Below are 22,554 nucleotides of genomic sequence, written 5' to 3'. Positions count from 1 at the left end.
TATATATATATATATATATATATATATATATATATATATATATATATATATATATAGCATATTTCTGATGGATACAACTACCTGTGGATTCCTCACCTGATGAATACTCCCATGGCGCCAGCATTTGACGGAAATCTTCTTACTAGTCTCTGCACGTCGACGAGGACGTCACTCTAGCCCACGCGACGCCGTCTGACGTCATACAGGCAATAAGAAGTCCTCGCCGACGTGCCGATGACAGTTCCCTTTTTTCCGTGCATTCGAAACGGTTATCTTCGAGGGAGTTACTGTTACCTTCGTGGTTACAGTGTATTGTCTGCTGCGTAGTCTTCTCTGCGGTAACAATGTCTCAGAGGAAGTCGGGTTTCAAGCCCTGTCGAGAGTGTGGGGGCAAGATGTCAGTTACAGATCCTCACTCCGACTGTCTATGGTGTTTGAGCTCCGACCACGACGTCTCGACTTGCGATTCATGTCAACACATGAATCCGAAGGCCCTCAAAGAGCGCGAGGCCAAGTTATTCATGGCAAAGTCAAAGAAGAAGGAGAAACATCATAAGAAGTCTTCTTCGCCAAGGTCTCACCGGCGTCATCGAGACTCCCGGCGCCGTAGAGACTCACGACGTCACTCCAGCAAGGAGTCTCGTTCGAGGTCACCTTCGGCTCGGCGTCGGAGGACTTGGGAGGTCAGCCCCACGGTCACGCCGCATCCATCGACGCCGTTGCCCTCTCCGGCGTCACCGACTTCACCTGGTCAGGCGTCAGTGATTGAGGTGGTGCAGCCTCTTGTGTTTTCTCCGGCGTCGCAGACGTCGAGGTCGGGGTCGCCCTCGATCCAGGCACCCCAGTATCCGGCTTTTCCCACTCCTGGAGCCGATAGTACCGCGTTTCTTAATGCGATGTATACCATCTTTCAGCAGATGGCTCCAGGAGCTGCTCCGGCTGGTCCTTCGGGGCCCTTGGCCTTTTCGTTGGGTGATCCTGCGCCTCTTCGGCCGGCACCCTTTATGCCCTTTCTCCCTTTTGGGAATGTGGGCTCGGCGCCGGTGCCGGCGTCGGTGGCCGCTCCGGTGGCTTCGGATGTTTCGGCCCCGGAGGTTGCCCCTCCGTCGAAGTCAGGATTTTGCCCTGTGACTCCGGTTGGTCCATCGGCTCCAAGACCTCGTCCTCCGGCTCCTGCCTCGGCGCCGAAGCTGCCTGTGGCGCCGGACGCGGCGTCAGATGCTTCTGGAGATCGGCGCCGTTCTTCGACGTCGGCGGAGGCCATGTCGACTCCGCGTATCGAGGAGAGACTTCATTCGAGGAGGCGTGCTCTCCGTCTTTTAGAAGAGCAAGAGTACCAGCGAGTCCTAGAGGAGGGAGAGATTGAGGACTCTGGAGACGGACTGCATGGTCTGGATACAGCCAGTGGGCTGGACACTTCCCCTGAGTGGGACCTTTCATCTCCAGGGGAATATACGGAGGAGGCTGCTTCCTTTCATGCTGTGGTGAGGAAGGCAGCGAGCTTTTTGGACCTGCCTTTGCCGGTGGCAGAGGCAAAGCAGAATTTGCTGACAGAGGTATTGCATCCGGCCTCTGCTGCAGCTGAGCCTCTCTTGCCATTTAATGAGGCTTTGCTGGATCCGGTGTTGGAGGTGTGGAAGAAGCCGGTGTCTTCCTCGGCCGTTCATAGGGCTGTGGCCAGGAGGTATCGAGCTGCACCATCTGACCCTGGCTTTCTCTCTAGACACCCTACGCCGGAGAGCTTGGTGGTGCAAGCCTCCTGTTCCTCAAAGTCAGCGCCTGGTTCCTTCCCGACGGTGCCTGGAGACAGAGACTCCAAGAAACTGGATGCGCAGTCCAAGAAAATATTTTCGTCATGCAGTTTGGCGTTGAAGGCCACCAACGCCACGTGCATTCTGGGGAGGTACATCCATGCGCTGATGGATGATATTTCGTCTTCATTCACGGAGCTTCCCCAGGGTCTTTTGGATGTGGTCTCGGACGCCCAGGCTGCCGCGACCCAGATTATCCAGTCTGGGCTGGACACGACCGACTCGGTGGCCAGGGCGATGGGCACGGCTGTGGTGGCAAGAAGACAGGCCTGGCTCCGAAACTCAGGGTTCTCTGCGGATGTGCAGTCGACCCTGCTGGACCTCCCGTTTGATGGGGACAGACTGTTTGGAGCCAAGGCAGATTCAGCCTTGGAACGATTTAAGGAGAGCAGAGCCACAGCCAAATCGTTAGGACTGCAAGCTCCTTCTTCCTCTGCCTCTTCTAGAATTTTCAGGAGGTTTCGGGGATTTGGGCGTGGCTCTTATTCCTCTTCCTTTCGGGGGAGGTTCCAGCAACCCGCCTCTTCCCTCCCCTATAGGTCATTTAGAGGGAGGGGGAGGGGTGGGGTCCGTACCAGAGGAGCCTCTCAACAGCACTCTGCCTTTTCCTCGTCCTCTGGAGGGGTGCAGCAGGGGAAGCAGCCTTAGGCTTCCACCGTTTCCCACTCACTCCTCTCCTGTAGGGGGAAGATTACAGCGTTTTCTCCACAAGTGGAAGTCTATCACAACGGACACTTGGGTTCTCGGCATTGTGGGAAAAGGCTACGCCCTTCCCTTTCGGGAGTTCCCGCCCCTCATCCCGCCCCGCCCATCTTATTGTTCAGAAGAACACCTCCTGTTGCTAGAACAGGAGGTTCAAGTCCTCCTTTCAAAGGGCGCGGTAGAGTTGGTCCCAGAGCAGGAAAAGGGTCGAGGTTGTTACTCAAGATACTTCCTGATTCCCAAAAAGGATGGTCAGTTGAGACCAATCCTGGATCTGAGGATCTTGAATTGGTTCCTCAAACAGGAAAAGTTCAAGATGCTGACCCTAGCACAGGTGCTTTTGGCGTTGAACAAGGAAGATTGGATGGTGTCTGTCGACTTGCAGGATGCTTACTTTCATGTCCCGATACTCAAGTCGCACAGGAAGTATCTCCGGTTTGTGGTAGGGTCGCAGCACTATCAGTTTGCGGTCCTCCCGTTTGGTCTTACTTCAGCACCTCGAGTCTTCACAAAGGTGATGTCAGTGGTTGCGGCGGAGCTCAGAAGGAAGGGGATAGCAGTATTCCCTTACTTGGACGACTGGTTGATCAAAGCCAAGTCCCCGGAGCTTGTGTCGCATCATCTGCAGTCAACAACCCAGTTGTTGTTCGACCTGGGCTTTTCGGTGAACGTGCCCAAATCTCACCTGGAGCCCTCTCAGCGCCTCCTGTTCATAGGGGCAGTACTGGATACAACATTGAGTCGAGCCTTTCCTCCGCCTCAGCGGATTCAAGATATTCAGGAATTGGTTCCAATGTTTCGAAATGGAGCGGTAGTTCCAGTCCTCAAGGTCCTTCGTCTGCTCGGTCTGTTCGCCTCCTGCATTCTGTTGGTCACGCATGCTCGCTGGCACATGAGGGCTCTTCAGTGGTGCCTCCGAAGGCAGTGGTCTCAACACAAGGGAGATTTAGAAGGTACTGTCAAGATCTCCAGAGATGCTGCTGTGGAATTGAAGTGGTGGATTGCGGGCAACAATCTTTCACAGGGGAAGCCATTCGCGCAGTCGCCACCAGTGGCCACGGTAATAACGGATGCCTCCACCCTAGGATGGGGAGCTCATCTGGGGGATCTGGAGATCAAAGGGCTTTGGTCTCCAGAGGAACAGGTGTTTCATATCAATCTGTTGGAGTTACGGGCTGTACGTTTGGCTCTCAAGGCCTTCCTCCCATCCCTTCGTGGTCAGTCGGTACAGGTCCTGACGGACAATACTACCACGATGTGGTACATAAACAAACAGGGAGGAGTAGGGTCGTACCTTCTCTGCAGAGAAGCTCTTCGGCTATGGTCCTGGGCAAAGGACCATCAGATTTGCTTGGTGGCAAATCATCTGGCCGGGGTCTTGAATGTACGTGCGGACAGTCTCAGTCGCCAATTCTCGGCAGACCACGAGTGGCGTCTCCATCCAGATCAAGTCTGTTTAATCTTCCAGATGTGGGGGTTTCCTCGGATAGATCTGTTTGCCACTCGGGAGAACGCGCATTGCCCGTTATTCTGCAGCCTCCAGTATCCGATGCAGGGAGCGTTGGGGGACGCGTTTCAGATAACCTGGTGCGACCAGTTGCTTTACGCGTTTCCCCCCATACCCTTGATTCCTCGAGTGTTGAGGAAAATTCGCCAAGACCGGGCCCAAGTCATCTTAATAGCTCCGGATTGGCCAAGGAGGGTATGGTACTCCGACCTTCTCCAACTCTCACTGTGCCCTCCGCTCCGTCTCCCTCTCAGGGCAGACCTCCAGTCGCAGGGGCAGGTTTTACACCCCAACCTCCAGAGTCTGCACCTACATGCTTGGAGATTGAACGGGGCAACCTGAGTTCCTTCTCTCTCCCGCCTGATGTAGTGGATGTTATCTTAGCGGCCAGGCGACACTCCACTAAATCTATCTACGCTAATAGGTGGTCTAAATTTGTTATGTGGTGTGGAGAGAGACAGATTGATCCCTTACATGCTCATCTGTCACATGTTTTGTCTTTTGCACTGTCTCTAGCGCAGAAAGGTTGTGCAGTAGCTACCATTAAGGGTTATTTGTCGGCCTTGTCAGCCTTCATTTGTCTTCCAGACCAACCATCGTTATTTAAATCCCCTATTGTTCTCAGATTCTTGAAAGGTCTTCTGAATCAATATCCTCCAAAACCATTCGTTATGCCTCAATGGGATTTGTCCTTGGTCCTGACTTTCCTTATGGGGGTCCCCTTTTGAGCCTATGCATTCTTGCCCCTTAAGATATTTGGTTATTAAAACAGTATTCCTGGTAGCTATAACATCTGCAAGGAGAGTGAGTGAGTTGCAGGCCTTATCGGTTAAACCCCCTTATATAACGTTTTATGGGGATAAGGTGGTGTTGAGGACCAAGGCTGCTTTCCTTCCGAAGGTTGTTTCACCCTTCCATTTGGCTCAGACAATCACTTTGTCCACGTTTTATCCTCCGCCTCATCCTTCAAAGGAGGAAGAAAGACTACATCGCCTGGACCCAAAAAGGGCGTTGAGCTTCTATATCGACAGAATGAAGGATATCAGGCTGGAGGATCAGCTGTTTGTCGGATACGTGGGCAAGAGGAGAGGAAAGGCAGTCCACAAGAGAACACTCTCCAGGTGGGTTGTTCTTTGCATTAAAATCTGTTACTCTTTGGCAAAGAAGGATCCGCCTGAGGGCATTAGAGCTCACTCCACCAGAGCTAAGTCGGCCGCTTCGGCCTTGGCCAGGGGTGTTCCTGTGGTTGACATCTGCAAGGCCGCAACTTGGTCGTCCCTTCACACTTTTGTGAAACATTACTGTTTGGACTCTGAGGTCAGAAGGGACGGTCATTTTGCACGGTCAGTGCTGCAGGATTTCTTGGTTTGACCATTTAGGCACCCACCGCCGGGCGTGGTACTGCTTTGGGACTCTATTCATCAGGTGAGGAATCCACAGGTAGTTGTATCCATCAGAAGAACGAGTTACTTACCTTCGGTAACGACTTTTCTGGTGGATACATTAGCTACCTGTGGATTCCTCACGGTCCCACCCGCCTCCCCGTTGCCTTTTTGGTCTCTCCAAGCAATTCTTGAGTGTGCTCCTTTTGGTCTTCAAAGTTGCAATACATTTTGCATGTATGATATTTGTATATATGTGTATATTTATATATAAATCTATATATATATTGGGTATATACATGATTCGTATGTATAAATATATTTATTTGTTTAAAAAAAAAAAAAAAAAAAAAAAGTTATATTAAATCTACAGCTATTTTATTGCAATGTTGTGTGATTTACAATATTAAGAGATGTTGCTTTGCTCTTTCATTGCATTGGGTTATTATTATTATTCTCATGCACGTAAAAAATGTTGGTACTGTCATCGGCACGTCGGCGAGGACTTCTTATTGCCTGTATGACGTCAGACGGCGTCGCGTGGGCTAGAGTGACGTCCTCGTTGACGTGCAGAGACTAGTAAGAAGATTTCCGTCAAATGCTGGCGCCATGGGAGTATTCATCAGGTGAGGAATCCACAGGTAGCTAATGTATCCACCAGAAAAGTCGTTACCGAAGGTAAGTAACTCGTTCGATTGGACTACAGGGGATCTTGGGATAAGTACTTTGTGTTTTAATGTTTTTAATTGGCTGCTGTTTATTCCTCAGTAATAAGAGGCATAATCCTCGCCTCCGTGTCCTTAATAGAATTGAAAATTCACGATGTGTAAGCTAGAAATTATTAATTTTTTTTTTTTTTAATATTCCTGCATAGAGCCGACTGTCTGATTTGGCTCTAAGAAGAGGCTAAGCACAAGCCGAAACATCAATAGCGTATTATGAATTTTGCATTCACCTATTTAGTAAATCCCAAAAATTGCATAATATAAACAATTATTTATTGAACATCTTTGTGTTTTGTTTGTACAAAAGGTACATTTCCCACAAGTCCCTGAACGGTAAGTGCAACTTGTGAGACTATAAGACTGATGAAGTTGTCCAACAGCAAGGGTCCACTTGATAGCTGTCATTATTTTTATACGAAGATTTTTATAGAGTGCAATCTGAACCAGCAAATATCAGACAGCATTTGAAGGAGGAATACACATATTGATTATCAGAAGTAGTGCTTTACAAAGTGCAATGAGAGAACGTCTAATGTTATTAAGGTGGCTATGGAATAATTTATGTATTAGGAAAACTCTACAGTCATGGGCTAGTTTGTGGGAGCCCCCTTCAGTAATTGGCTCCATGTTTTGGATTAGGCCATGGCACTTGATGAATATTCCTTGTAAGAAGGTGGCCTGGTGTGTGGTGAGCCCCATGGTGTTATCACCTTATACCAGTTCCAGGTATCCCATGTTAGTGAAGTGTAGTCAGTGTCTAGGTTGCCAGGGATCTCTAGAGGTAACTGTGAATGAGCAGCCAAGACTTATCTAGGAGACATGCAAAGTTTATGCAATGCCACTATAGTCACACAGGACTTACACACACGAAAGAACCACATAGTGTTACAAACATAAAGGTACTTTATTATGGTAATACAAATACTGTTTAGGGAATACCTCAACTGGAGGTAATCAAACTCACTGTTATGTACACATAAGCAATCAGGAAATTGCATAGAAAACAATAGGCATTAGTAAAAGTAATAGTAAACAGTGGTGGCCCTAGAGGAAGGCCAAACCGTATACTAAAAAAAGTGTAATGTGAAAAGCAGTTCCCCTCATGATTCAACCCCCCCCCCCCCCCCCCCCCACAAGGAAGTGTGGAATCAGTTGAGGGGAGCTGGAGGGATTAGGAACCAGGAGAGAAGAGGTAAGTACCTGTTTCCCCCCCCCCCCCACAAAACCAACAGGAGGACTTTGAAAAAGGACTGTCGGAGACCCAGACGAGACTAGTAAGAACCAAAGGTGGATTCTGACAGAAGAGGACCAGCAAAAGAAGGGGTCCAAGTCCAGTTCGAGTGTCCAGCTGTAACAGGAGCCATTGCTCTCCCATCTGTGGATGCAGGGCCAGGTTGACAGTGGATGAAGAAAGTCAGCAGTGCAGCTCAGTAGTAGAAGAGGAGTTTGAGAAGTGATGCAAGTGTTAGTCAACGTCGGTGGTCATGATGCAGTCAGTCAGTGGTGTTGGAAAACCACCAACAAGCCTTGGCAAATGCAAGAGTTGGAGGTGAAGGTTTTGCCAGGCTGAAGAGGACCAGCAAGGCCCAGGGGACTCCACCCAAGAGGAGAGTCTGAGGTGACCCTCAGCAGCTGTGAGAGTGACTAGGAGAGGCGGCAGCCCCCACAGGTGACACACAGGCAGCAGGCACAGGAGTTGAGGTGAGGCCCACTCAGCACACCTGAAGAGGAGTCTCACGTTGCTGAAGCAGCAGACAGAAGACTGTGCTTTGCAGAAAGGAGTGCTGGGGCTACGCGGACCTCGAAGGTCCCTTGGAGGAGAAACAACCAAGCCTTGGTAGCTGCAAGAGTCTCAGTGCAAAGGGCTACTGTCCTGCAAGGAGAGGCAAGGGCTTACAGTCTCCTAAGTTGGACACTTGTTTGACAGGACCAAAGGGACCACTCAAGACCTCCAACTTTGGTGCAGGATCCACGGAGTTGCGGAGGGGAGAGGATCCATGCAGCTGACCGTCGTTGCAGTTGGTGTCTGCGGATGCAGGGGAGCGACTTCTTCACTCCAAGGGAGATTCCTTCTTACTCTTTGTGCAGGCCGAAGACTCGTCGCCCTCCGATGATGCACAGCCATGGAAATGTTGCAGTTGCTGGAAGGAGCCGGAGAAACAAAATTGCAAGGCGAAGTTGTCGCTGGAGTTGCATATTTTCAGTTCCTGGGCAGTCCAGTTGTAGTCCTGGTGGCCAGAAGATGGAGTGAACCATGCAGAGGAGTCCTGCTGGAATCTTGCTTATTGAATTTGAGGCCCCACCGGAGCGGGAGACTCTAAATAGTCCAGGAAGGGGGATTGGTCACCTAGCAAGGTGATCACCCATCAAGAGGGGGCTGTGATGTCACCTACCTGACCTGGCCACTCAGATGCTCGCAGGGGCTTCTGCCTACCTTGGATTCTAGATGGCAGAATCAAGCGGCTACCGGGAGGAGCCCCCCAAGCACACCTCTGGGGTGGGGATGGATAAGGGAGTGGACACTCCCCTTTCCATTGTCCAGTTTCGATCTAGAGCAGGGAATAGGCATCAGGGTTCCCTGCACTTGTGCAAACCGGTTTATGCAAGGCAGACACCAAATGTGCCCTTCAAAGCACACCGGTAGGTTGGGGTGGCTACTCCTCCCAAGCCATGTAACACTTATTTCCAAGGGAGGGGGTGTTACCTCCCGCAGGAAATCCTTTGTTCTGCCTTCCCCTGCCTGAGCTGGTCAAGCAGCAGAAGGGCAGAAACCTTTCTGAGGGGAGGCAGCAGCGCGGGCTGCCCAGAAAACCCCAGAAGACTGGGAAGAGAAATGCTGGGGGTCCTCTAAGGAGCCCTCAGTACATGGAATCATACAACCGATACTGGCAACAGTAAATGGAGTATGATTCCGCCATGTTTGACACCAAACATGCTCAGGTTCGAAGTTACCATTATGTAGCCGGACATAGGTGGGTAACCTGTGTCCAGTACATGGGTTAATAGTCCAGTGTGATGGAGCTGGAGTTAGTAGGGGCTCCTCTGCTCCTGCTTGGTTGCCCTCACACACGGGTACCTGCAACCTTCCCTCTGAGCTATGAGGGCCTGCCATAGAGGTGACTTAGTGTCCTGGTGCACTGACCTGTAGTGAAAGAGTGCATGCACCTTTTCATGCAGGCTGTAATGGGAAGCCTGCGGACACATTTTGCATGGGCTTCCATGGGTAACACAATACATGCTGAGGCCCATGGGGAACCCCTAGTGCCCTAGGTACCATATACCAAGGACTTATATGGGGGCACCAGTATGCCAATTGTGGGGTGTGCTAAGTTCTAACCAACCAAATTTAGAGGGAGAGAGCACAGTCACTGGGGTCCTGGTTAGCAGGATCCCAGTGAACACACTCACAGCAGGCACAAAGTGGGAGGGTGGGTGTGTATGTATGTATGTGTGTGTTTGTTGGGTGGGGTGTAACTATGCCAAAAAGAGAAAGAGGGCACTTTCCTATGTTTTCCCACCTACACATTTACAAGCCTTCACTATGCTGTAATGTTAGAGTAGACAAGGAGCTGTTGCTATGCTGAATTGGCAAAGCTAATAGGTCTTACAGAGCTTATAGCTCTTGATTAAGTAAGTGTGTATTAGCCATGTTGAATAGCAACGCGGCTGCTGTGCAGCATGGCTATTAGTTAAAGTACTATGAGACAGCCAAGAACACATTAGGCAGTAGTAGCAGGAAAATGCCCTGCAAGCCTGTTCACTTTTGAGTACTGGTAGTAAAATTAAAAAGTAACTTGGGACCAAAGTTGCAAGTGGTGGAAGACACTTGAAAGGTATGGAAGCTTTACTTGGGCAATGCTCCACTGGAGAGACAGACGCACAAAATGAAGTGAAGCTGGCACGGGGTAACAAAAGAGAAGCAGCAAAATGAGTGATGAAGCCAATCAACACTAAATGAGAGGGCGCTAAGCCCCCTTTAAGCTAACAACATGCCTTGCAAGGTGAGACCAAATAAGGCGCACTTTTTCTGATCATTTATACAATATCCTAGCAAACTCTTGATGTGAGTCCTGCACCGCGTGTATCTACCAGCTATTTGACCTTTCAGCTTCTAGTTTGTGTTTTTTTCTTTTAATGAAGGTCTCTGTCTTATATTGTTTTGCTGTAACTTCATATCGGAAAGGGAATGAAGGTTTTATTTTTTTCTCCTCTTACGATGGCCGCCATCAAGGTGAAACACCGTCTCTTAAAGTGCAGCAGTGTGTTATGAGAAGCAAAGAAGACAAAGAGCACAGACATTCTCGTAGCTCATTAGGAGCTCCTGAAAAACGAGATGTTGAAGAAGACACCATTGGAACATCGGAGACTTGGGAGATCAATGCTTGCTGCAGTGCCATATTCTCATCACCAAGTTGTTGTAGTTCTTGTGTTTCTTGTTGGACGGTCTGCATTACTGTCCTGGACTGGTTGCGTTGGGTCCATCTCCCCAGTACTCGGACCAAAGGTTGAGCGTTGCACCCTGTCTTGCTGATTAATGAGGGGGGTGGGTGGGTGGGTGGGGGGGGGGGTTGAGGGGAGGAGAAGACCCATGCATCTTTTACTTCTGGTATAAGAATTTAGCATTCTAGTTTAGAGCCTGGGATGCACAGCACCTGTACTTGCCTTTAAAAAGCAAATTATTTATCTAAAAAAAATCCAGCTCTATGTTGAATTACAAGTGTGTGTGTGTGTGTGTATGTGTGTATGTGTATATATATATATATATATATATATATATTTTTTTTTTTTTACTTTGGTTTAGAAGAGGCTGGTGAAATTCTTTGTTATGGAGGTGGTGTATTTGCTCGTTCCTTGTTCATACGAGTACCTCTGTGTCTCTTTATAGTTGATATAGACTTTGTCTAGAGCCATGACCCTTCCTTTCAAGCTCTGTGACAGGATGCTGTTTGGGGCGAATTTCTGTTGGCAAATCGATCTGATCTCCGCGATCTGCTCTGTTACCTGTGAGTTGCATTCCTTCGTCTGGTATAATGTAGACCAACTCAAAAAGTAAAGTACTGCACCATATATACAGGGAAGAAAGCGGCAGATCTGCCAAATCCCGTAGCAGAAATAAACAAGCATTAGCAATGCAGTAGGTCTCGCATATTTCGAAGAGTTAATTGTCATCTTTTGACTACAGTGCCCACAAGCAAAAACAAAAGAAAACATGAGTGAAAACTGAGAAAAGACGGCTTAACAAATTAAAACAAAATTAGCTTTAAAAGAAAAGCTTTGCAATTTTGTTTGTCCTGCTGGGCATGTTTTTGCCAGTCACAAGCCTTCTGTTTGCAGGGCACTGTAAGTTAAAATGAGGAAAATAGTACCGCGATCACGTCGGGTGCAGCGGACGGGCACTAATTAAGTTGAATCAATTAGTGCTTGATCCCTGCTCTACACAGAGGAACGGAAATGATTCCAGGCGTGCCTTGGCGAATTACTAGGCTGCAAAGAAGAGTGCCACCCAAACCAACAAATGGTGAGCGACAGGCAGGCTCCAGAGATGCATGCACACTCAGGCTCTACCCTAAAAATCTAGCTTGTCATGCTGTTTGAGTGCGTCTTGCAGTTGCACACACACAAAGCAGCAGTCTGAACCCTCAATGGTGCAGCACTGAGGAAGGATGCCTCTAGTTGTCGATATTAACATCCGATGGGAATTAAAACTTTCCAACGTTACGTTTTCTGTATGGTACAGAAAAAACACCCACAAAACTAGTTTGCAAGGTTACTAGCAGTGCCCCGCACTTCACATTCACCAGGTGAGCAGAGCTAGCAATACCACTTCAAAGCAAGTGGAAAGTTTCAAATGCGTTTTCTTAACTTTTTATTTTGCCTTCACTGCAAATATAAAAGGAAGGAATAAATGACTCTTGCATTTCAAGAAAAAAAATACCTGATGTCATGCCACCCCCTTTTAGTTTACTGTAAAACACACCACAATTCTGAGAAGTGGAAACAATAATACACGCATCAAACTATCTGTTAATTAAAATGATTTCAAATGTTATTTAACAGTGCACTCGATGAACAGTTTCCACACAGAATCATTGTATGTTAACATGTTCCAAAAGTGCTGTAGTTATGCATTTGTTCATTAAACTTTTCATGGCGGCGAAAGGTCTGGCAATCTGCAATTAGCCCCCCTTAATCACTGCACTCGTACATCCAAGTAATACATTACGCAGGCTGCTCTCCGCACTGTGTACTAGGGCAGTGGTTCCCAACCTGGGGTCCATGAAGCCTCCTCAGGGGGTCCATGACTACAAAGAAAAATTAAAAACTATTAACAGATTAATAAAGTATATATAAATAAAATGTCTAAACTTACAATTGAAACTTTTAAAATGTACTGTAAATGTTAAGGAATTAGAACTTGGAGGATAAAAATTAAATTAATATCCTTAGATTGATTTTTGGGTGCAGTGCAGGTGCGTCAAACAGAATATAATATGGATGATGTGTGGCTTCAATTAAATTTAGAAAAGCTGCAACCTTCCTATTAAAATTAATATTTTAAAGTTTTTTATTTATAGTTGTTTCCACATTAAGTAAAATGTGTTTTCTTTTGTGTATGTTTGGTGAATGCTTGTTTCTGTATTTTCTGTGAATTGTTTTGGGTTTCAAATCATTGACAATGTTTAGCCCGGGTCTCCAGCTTTCAGTAATGACTCAGTGGGGGGGTCCTCAGATTCCAATAATGATTTATTGGGGGTCCCCGGGTTCCAGTAATGAAAAAGTGGGGGTCCACAGAAGTCAAAAGGTTGGGAACCACTGTACTAGGGAACCTTGAAGAGAGGATTCACAAAGCAGAAGCTGGGTCGATGAGCTGCTATTGAGCGGCAGTTATCTTTTACTGTGCTGCCTCCGAGTCCTAGAGACTCGGTAAGTACGTGTCATGGGAAAAATAGAGTCCATCATATATAAACACAGTGGTACAGGAAGCAGCTGTGCAGCATAGTTTTTAAAATGTTCACGTATCACGCGCCTAACACAATGATTTTTTTCTGACAACTGGAATCAACAAGGGAAACAGTGGTTTTAAGAATCCACTACTTCCTCCTGTGCCAGAGCCACGTAACAGATTGTGCCTTTAGTTGACCTTGTAATTGTATAACTTGTTTGTCTTTACATAGCACTAACCATTGCTTTTGCATTGTAGCGCTTTCATATTTGGATCCTGGAAGACCACCAGTCAAACGGAAGGAATCATCGTTTGAATTTGTCCAGTGCTAAGATTTCAATAATGTTTGTAGAAGGTAGTGAGGTGGCAGAACAGGTTCAATCGAGCAACATATTTGTGATGTTTTTGCAAGGCCTGGCGAGCTTTTCAGTTCTCTTGGGGAAGGTATAATTTACCCAGTGCTTGACGTAGTATAGTGCTGTACGTCATGGCAGAGCTGAAAGCAGCCCAGTAGCCTCTAGAGAGCAGTGGTGCGTCTTCACTACCAGAGCTCTCCTCAGCTTAGGGGGCGCTTGAGGTGCAAGAGTGGGTGATTTAGCTGACTCTGTCCACTTTGCTTCACCTGCCCTGAAAAGGGGGACAAACGTTGCCACCAGGGAACAAAGCTACTATAAACATGATGGAGTGGGAAGGACTGGCTCAAAAGGAGTGCCAGGCACCAGATTCCGTATTTGTGACTTCAGTTTCACCTCCGTGAGTAGTTTGCATTTTGCGCCCTTTTCTTTATGATGTTAGGAAACTTACTGACCTGGAAAAAGTGACACACTAAAACCTGATTTTAAGTTTCAGGTTATACGTATATGAAAATAGGTATTGTGACCCTAAATAAGTTTAGTGGCGTTACTGTCTAGTGTATTCACTAATTCACAACAAGTCTTTCATGTTAGCTACAAATCTCCCGGCAGTGTTCTTATTATCTAGGTCTTTAAAAATGTGTGTCCGTGTATAACTTGATTTTTACCATATGCTTTGCTAGTATAATGTATGCCCAGGTTCATGTGTCTGAAACGAAATCCTCTTGTAGGTAGCTGTTATTTGGGTGTTTGACTTGCATTCTGCTAAGGACACCAGAATTCGCACTCAACTTTGATGGATGCCAGAAAATGTCAGAATACAGTTCTCCAACGAAGAGCATCAATTCCCGTCTCTTTTCTTTCCTTGTATATTTATAGCATCAGGCAGTCCACATTGGTGAGGTGAAGTTGTGTTCTTCTTTGCAGCTATATAGAGACCTGAAAATAGCTTGACTGAGGTCAAGGCGCGGTACCTAATTTCACATCATGCGAACACTAGAATAAGCACCTAATATTATTTGCATTGTAAGGTATGTCACAGGGCTTTTATTCTTTTTGAGGTATGAAATAGTGAGGTTCTGCTATCCCATTTTGCTGTATTAATTGGACGGATGATTGTAGTTCGTTTACTTTATTATTTCAGCCTCCTTCTTTTACCCACTACTTCTTTTCTGCACATATCACCTGTCCTCCAATTCTTTTTTGCATATCGCTTTCCCCTGCATCTCCACCACTTTCCTTCCTTGTTTCTGTTTTCACATCTTTACTTAGCTGGCTGGGCTCATGTGACACATTCTGCTGCTCTTGGTTTACTATAGCCAATAGCTGTTCTGGGCATAGTTTTGTTTTTATTTTTCCATCCCAGTCATGGGCTTAAAAATTCTTAATGAGGATGTTGCATGTTATATGCAACCAGTGGGTAGCCACATCTCACTTGCACCTCCATCTTCTCTCAGCACTTCCCTACTGCATTTCAGGCCCAGGGTCTTTTTCATGTGTTTTATCCATGCACACACCTTGTATGTCGCTCCACATATGCGCCCAAACATAGGAATAGTGCTAGTCACTGAACGCGTGAGCTCCTTCTACCTCTTGGTTGCAGAACAGCTCACTAACCTTATGAACAGTGACCTTGTACATCTAGTCATGACTCTTTGTTTTAGCCAATCCCACATTCGTTTAAATTTTTATCCATAATTACATATTAATAACCTTGTACCCAACTCTATCTCAATCATAATTCTAATAGTGTGTCACACATATGCAATCGTCATACGTCAATAAATGCAATCAATAATTTCCATCTTTACCCTCCGATCACCCACTGCTTAAACATTTTTAAAGCCAAGGATAAACCTGTTTATTTTTCCGAGGTACTCAGTCCTTATATAAATCTCATAATGTGATCATTAGACCGCAGAAAATTTTATGAGGTAACATCGCAGTGGTTCCCACATGCCTTTGGGTTGAGACATTCTTGGGAGGAGTGGACAATACAATTCGGAGTCTGTGTTGCACAAAGCTAAGTGTCTCATCCATGCTGTCGAAGTAGCCGCTCACATGCCCCAGGTCACGGCCACTCATCTTTTTCCTTAGCGCTATACTCACAAGTTTCCTACAATGTTTTGGAAAAAGTTTCACGTAGCCTAAGAGCAATATTAAGACTCTGCCTGAAATAATAATTTCGTTATCTCATTCACAATCCTAAATAGCTGGACCCAATATATTGAAAACAAACGGGCATTCCCATGCAAAATTAAACAAAAACAGCCTGTGGTGTGGTGTATCTAATGCAGTTGGCTTTTTCCCCCTCCAGCCATAAGTGCTATATAGTATAACTATTATAAAAAATTATAGTGTAGCAGCCTATCTGTCGTTTATCGATACTTCTTTTGTATTCCCTCAGCAGTTTTTCCAATTTGTGTCTGTCCGTTTTTGTCACTAATTTTGTGACCACCTATTTCTGGACCGGCACACCTCACAAGGCATGTCTGTGGTAGTGATATTGTATTGTACATCATAGTGATTATTTTCTGCAAAGCTGGGTCGGAGATTAGGAGACGTATAATGTGAATCCCCCTCGGATCATAAAGTCTTTAAAGTATCCTCCAGCTAAAGCACAGTACCTTACCGGCCCTCATCGTTTTGATCAACAGGGATTGAATTCGATAAAAGAAGGCCCATGTGAGTGGTACTGGAATGTTTTGGAATATGTAGAGTGATTGTGGGTAGGGCCTCCATTTTAACCAACGTGATCGTATCCACCAGTGTGATAATTAGACTGACCCACCTTCAACAATTTTTGCTTTGTTGTCCATTGTCTTTCCTTCATTTTCAAATGAATGCATCCAGATCTTGATGGATTTGGATTCTCAAATATGTCATCAGCTCTTCTTGCCATTTCAAAGAGTGAGTCAGACTTGGCACTGTTGTATTATCACTATCAGTAAGCGGCATCATTAGTGATTTGGACCAATTAGAAATTAATCTGCACCATTCACTGAACTTTATAATTTCTTCAGTGATTGGCTCAAAGAGGACATCTGGGTCTCTTACTAGTAACGGTGTATCCATTTGTAGTGAAGCCCATACTTTATGCCTTCCAAATGAACCACCCCAGTGTTTGAGCGCTGGTCAGCAAACTAACCAGTGGATCCATTGCCAGAGCATAAATGATAGGAGACAGGGGGCATCCCTGTCTGGTACTCTGGTTGATAATGATGGGGTTCACCATCGAATGACTGACCTGTGCTTGTGCACTTGGAGCTGTGTACAATAGTGTAAAAGATTTTAAGATTGCCTTACCAATTCCCATTTTGCTCAGCATCGACAGTAGATACGACCATTCAATAATTGAAAGCCTTGGCAACATTTAAAAATAGTGCTGTCATCTTTATTGCAGGGTCTAACCAATGTACGAATAATAATAATGTGGGACCATTGTCCGCTGTTGAGCACCCCAGTATGAACCTGGACTGGTTTGGAAACGCCACTCTTTGAAGCAGTGGGATTAGCTTGGTCACCATTATTTTTGCCACTTCTTTAACTGTCTTTGATAGCGGTCCATAGGAACTGGTTTCCCAGTTTTAAACGGCGCTAGGACTACCTCCTTTTGAACTGTAGGGATCGGTTTACCTTTTTAAATCACTAGTTAAACGCTGCTGCTGCTGGAGCAATCTTAAGGTGTGGCCATCTTCTGTGGGCTCGCTAACGCCCCTGGCAAACAACACTTTACGTGGGGAATTGGTAGTTTTGATTTACCATTTTCATGTATCAACTAAGTATATCAGCATGCCGGTTACTCTTGGATAAAGAAGGAAGAATTAGGTTCACCCTCCGGAGAAAGACTATCAATAGCTGGTTTGTAGTAACCTGGGTAATTTCAGTATCTGTGTGGCTTCACACCAAACCAATCTCTAAAAGAAGAAGCCAATTAAGCGGACTTAGTTTCTCATATTCTATGTACACAGAAAGTGACATCTCTTCCTGCATTCTCCATACTTTAGTAAACTCTCAAGGGCATCCATTTACCGGGTGTCCCAATAAAGCATGGACACAGACAATGGTATCATCTGTTTGGGCCAGTTGAGGCCAGGACAGGCTTCAGGGCAACACCTTGTTCCACTGAAACTTAAAAGTTAAAATTAACTTTACCCAGTACCCCGTACTTGACCATTTTTTTTTTTCTTCCAGAATCAAAAACTTGGACAGTCACAGGCATAAAAATAGGACTAAATATTTGCTTTGGGACAGCCACAAACCTAAAACAGGACTAAATATTTGCTGTGTTCAAGGTCATTGAAGAACTAAAGTAGCTGTGAGGCTGCACAAACCTGGTTAATGTGCTTGCTCATACGACCCTCTTTCAAAAACCAGGACATGCATTTATGTGAAGAAAACATTGTGGAATCTTCAGACAGTCCTCTGAAAACCTGGGCTGTCTGGGCAAATTCAGGAGCTCTGGTCACCCTACCTATACTGCTAATGAATGTATTCCGTCAGTCTGTCTATCTACTCTATATAGTTAATCTTAATCTATACTTCTATCTAATTTAATCTAATCTATCTCACAGCTTGATCCATTTACTGACATGAAATTAAAAAGTGATCCCCAAGACCCAAGTTTTAAGGGGGCTTTTGAAATACAGAATATCCTCTGTGGCACAGAGATGCTGAGGGAAAGCGTCTTCATCCCTGGTAGCCAGTTAGGAGGAGTAGGAGCTGCCACTCCACTTGTTTTTCTGATTTGTGGGATCACCACCTACAAGGAACTGGTATTCACACCCAGATCTAAACTACCCACAACATTCTCTCGGCACATGGAGCCAACCTTGTGCACATCCCACGAACACACACCCTCAAAGTCCATAAGTCTTCTTTAAACTTTTGCTGTCTGCAGTACTGTACACCGCAGGCCTCATCACCTGTTACAGGCTTGATGCCCTCTGCATCACAGAAACATGACACTCACTCACTCACTCTTCCTTCTTACCACAGGTTGCAGCATTCATTTTATGGATCATGCTCACAAGAAAGGAGGAGACCTTGCTGCCATCCATAGAACCACCATGGAGCTGCTGACATACCACTTCCCAATCGCTACAACTCCAACACAAAGGCTTCAGTGATAAATTCTCAGATCTCCTCATGCATCTGACATGCCTACACCACCCTTTTGGATGACTTCAGCCTCCCAGACAACACAAACTTAAAAAAAAAAAAAAGAAAAAAAAAAAAAGAAAGTACGCTCTTCATTGTCATTGACGCATTCAACGTTGTACAACCTTTTATACAATCAACACACTCCAAAAAGCCACAGCCTCAAACTAGTCTTCTCAACTTCACCACAATCCAATTTAAACCGCCAATACTCCTGGATCGGACTGACAACTTTGCCATCCCTAGCTCCCTCCTGAGCATCCTACCAACAAACCATGATCACCACAGTAGAGTAGACAAGACTTCTCCGTAGATGACCTAATGCTTGATTTCATCTATTGCCCTACCAGTGCCATGTCCAAAGCCAACACTCTTCGAAATATTTATTTATTTTTTCTTAATATTTTGGACATGTTTTAGAAAACTTGCATCTTTACACCCCAATTTAAACATGCAAGTGCAGGCCAAAGCCTCCTGCATCCTGAGGACCTTGCTGACCATGAATAATTCATCCACAGACACGAAGGAATATAGAAGAAAATCTTAACTCCCAATGAACTCAGGATAATAAAATGTCCTGCCGAGCAACAGGCAGACAGCTCATCACATCAGCTAAATCAAAGCATACTACACTTTTTAAGACTATGAAGCACTTCATCACCCTGTCAGACCCATCTGTTCCTTACTTTACAGGAAAGTGCCTTGCCATCATAAATAATGAAAAATAAAGAAGATCTGACTGTGCATTGACTACACCAAACTTACTTCATCTCTCATGCACATCTTTCCTTAAAATCATTCAGTTGTTAACCTTCAAATTCCTATGTGTTGCAGATCTTGGCAATCTAGTCAACTCCTCCAAATCCACTTATGAGGATGTCTCACCTTCCTCAAATCTCTCTAGGGATGCTATCTCATCCCTACTCACCATTATCAATGCCTCTTTCACTCAGCGTGTCTTCCCAGAAGCTCTCAAAACAGACCAGATCTTCCCACACCCCCCCACCAAAAATAAAAACAAAAAAACTATACCCTGATAACCTTGCCATCTGCTGACTCATCACCTGCACTACTACCTGTGTGGCTTCACATCAGGTTGAAAGATGAGGGTCACTATGTTACACTTCATAAAATATGCCCTCTTGACTACAGGTAAAGATGCCACTGAAAATGCTGAACCTCTCAGCTGCCTTTGACACTGCCAACCATCCCACCCTTTCCCTTAAGACTTGAATGATATTCACTGGCCGTGCTCTTGTTTCTCCTCCTGTCTTTCCACCTGACAGCAGTTTGTTCACATGGACACTTCCAGGTCCCAAAAGGTCCCTGTTACCTGTTGAGTGCCTGAGGGTTCTATACTGTCTGCTGTAATATTCTACCCCTGCATGGAGCCACTTTGTGCTTTACTTGCAGTTAACTGCAATAAGATTCACTAATGCGATAATGATACACAGCTCTACTTCAAAGTGTCCTAAAATTCAGACCTCAAACAGTGATTGCACATCATCCAGTCTTGGATGACCAGAGTGTACATGAAGCGTAGTCCAATCAAGACAGGATTCCTGTTATTTGCCAACAAGAAGAAACCACACAAACCTAACACAGTGATGTGTACCCTGATTGGTTTGAACTTCAACTTTCACTGAATCCCAAGCCCCTTGGATTCACGTTGGACATCTCCCTCGCCCCCAAGGAACAGTCACTTCTAAAGAAAACAATACTTTTTTTTTCTTCAAGAACCTACTTAAGAACTGCTGTCCAGTCCTTGGTTTTCATGTATCAGGATGGTGTTAACGCTGTGCTCCGGGGCCTCCTAGACTCCGCTCTGGCACCACTTAAGGCAATCTCACATTCCACATCATGTCTCAACGGGGGCCTGAAATATCATCACATCACTCCCATCCTCGTGAAACTCCTTTGGCTCCCCTTGCCTGCATGCACCATCTTCAAAACCAGCTGCATTATTCACAAAGCCATCACGACCAACGCCATCTCTGGTGGGTCTTGTCGCACTCGCAACCAGGACACCACCAGTCTGCAGACTAGGAAGTATTAAAAAAAGAATAATAAGGCAGTAGACCTTTTCCATCTATGCACCTTGGATCTGAAACAACATCCCTGTATCCATCTGTACTGCCCCAAAGCTGCTCCTATTTAGAAAAGAGTTGGAGACTCACCTCTTTTATGAAAACTACATTACAATGCATTCACCATAAATAACCAGCTACCCCTGCTATCATTCATTGGGCGAAGTCCACTGCATTTTGATTGTTTGACCTATAGAAATATGAATCCATTCAATGTAGTGCTTAAAACAAACTCTTAACTTAAGCACGTCGGATCTGTTATCTTTTCCAGGTTTTCCCTGTGTTCTACATTATAACTATAAAAAGTTTATGTGACTGTTGTAGTACGGCTACCTGCTCTGTAGCACCCAGCATTGTTCCATTTAAATTATTTTCAATAGTTATTTTTTTTAATTTAAAAAATGTATTTCAAACATTTGGCAGCCATATTTTTGTTAAATCACATGTATTTTGTGTTTGTTTTATTTTTGTTGTGCATACTTGGAATAATATAACTTTTAAAAATTAACCGTAACACTAGCTTGCCAGTGCCGGACCTATGTGCTTTACAAATGCATATGTAGAATATATCTAGTTTAGCAGGCTACTCAAGAGTACTTGCATTAGCGTAAAACTCAGCTGCCGTTTGTATTGTTTAATAATGTATCACATTGGCAGGACTTTAAGTGGCCCCGGTCTCAGACCCTATAATATTTTATAACTGACATTGAAACGGTTCTTTATCGAGTCCTATATCCATGACATAAACCATACTAGGAAAAACGCCTTCTATGTCTGAACAATGAATGTAAAAATGTTTAAGGTGATCTATTTCCGTGATTTAGCTCCCATTTAAATTTATCGTTTTACTGAATCTTTCATGCATTAGAATATTAGCTATTTCCACGATAATGCAATTTTTTCCCCAGCACATTACTCTTGTATAGTACATAATTTGAACAGTTGTAACTGAGAGCTCTAGTGTTCAGGCTGAAGGCAGTGCGAGTTTCTTGCAGTGCCTATCAGCGGGTGAAAAAGATATTCAGGATACATGGTCATCCACACCATTCAAGAAAGCTACCCTTTTCTCAGCTGTACCGATTTGTGAGTACTGATTATCTATTTTACCCCAAGTTTTCTCTTCTCCAGGTATGAACTGAGATCCCAGAGAGGATTTTGGGCCTAATCTCCCCAGGCAGTGAACTATAACAGTCTATGAACCAGTGGTAATCCAAAGTGTGACAAATTTCATGTTGGACAAGCACATTTTGGAAAATTGTGTGGAACATTGCAAGGGCTTGGATTATCCCCAGAAAAAAAAATCAGCAACCGTTCAGCAAGCATTTTAAGAATGTGTTCTGCATGCCTTAAGCTTTGATTTGGACATTGCCAGCTGTATGCTGCTAATGTGGAAGGTAGTCACGTCCAGTAGCATGACCGCAGCCCAGACCTCCTCTAGGACCAGATATCACGATTGGCACACAGTCCAGCTTGGCCTCTTCGGCTGAAACTTCATTGATGGAAATATTGTGGGTATCGCGAGTCTGCTTGCTGCAGCTCTTCAGCCACGCTAAGACTGTCTCTTCATGTCACCTACTTGTAATGCAGAACGTCTCCCGTGCCACAAGCCAATGCAGTATGCCATCTACACAATACCACAGTTATGTCATGTCATCCAAAATATTAATCGGCGTGCGAAATAAGGGCCTGCGTGCCTTTTTTTTTTTTTAAGCCAAAAAAGGCTTTATTTTGGCTGTCTCTCGCCTGAAATTGCCACTGTGTTAAAGTCAATGGGAGAAATACATTCACCCGAATATTTATTTATTTTAAATCTCCCACTTTCCTCTTCTTAAATGTTGGCATGTATATAACAGTTTCTCAGGAACACTGTAGGCTTAGTTGTGA

The 22,554-nt window shown here is 45.2% G+C and overlaps 1 protein-coding gene across 1 annotated transcript in view; it reads left to right on the top strand.

Annotated features, from left to right (window-relative positions):
• PRKAR1A (protein kinase cAMP-dependent type I regulatory subunit alpha) overlaps nucleotides 1-22,554 on the top strand; it is a 252,595-nt gene that overhangs the window by 26,997 nt on the left and 203,044 nt on the right. The gene's annotated exons all lie outside the window — the stretch shown is intronic.

Source organism: Pleurodeles waltl, chromosome 7, assembly GCF_031143425.1.
Source record: "Pleurodeles waltl isolate 20211129_DDA chromosome 7, aPleWal1.hap1.20221129, whole genome shotgun sequence".
NCBI classification, from domain to species: domain Eukaryota; kingdom Metazoa; phylum Chordata; class Amphibia; order Caudata; family Salamandridae; genus Pleurodeles; species Pleurodeles waltl.
Note: the sequence above shows the minus strand (reverse complement) of the source record. Positions and strands in the feature narration are given on the sequence as shown.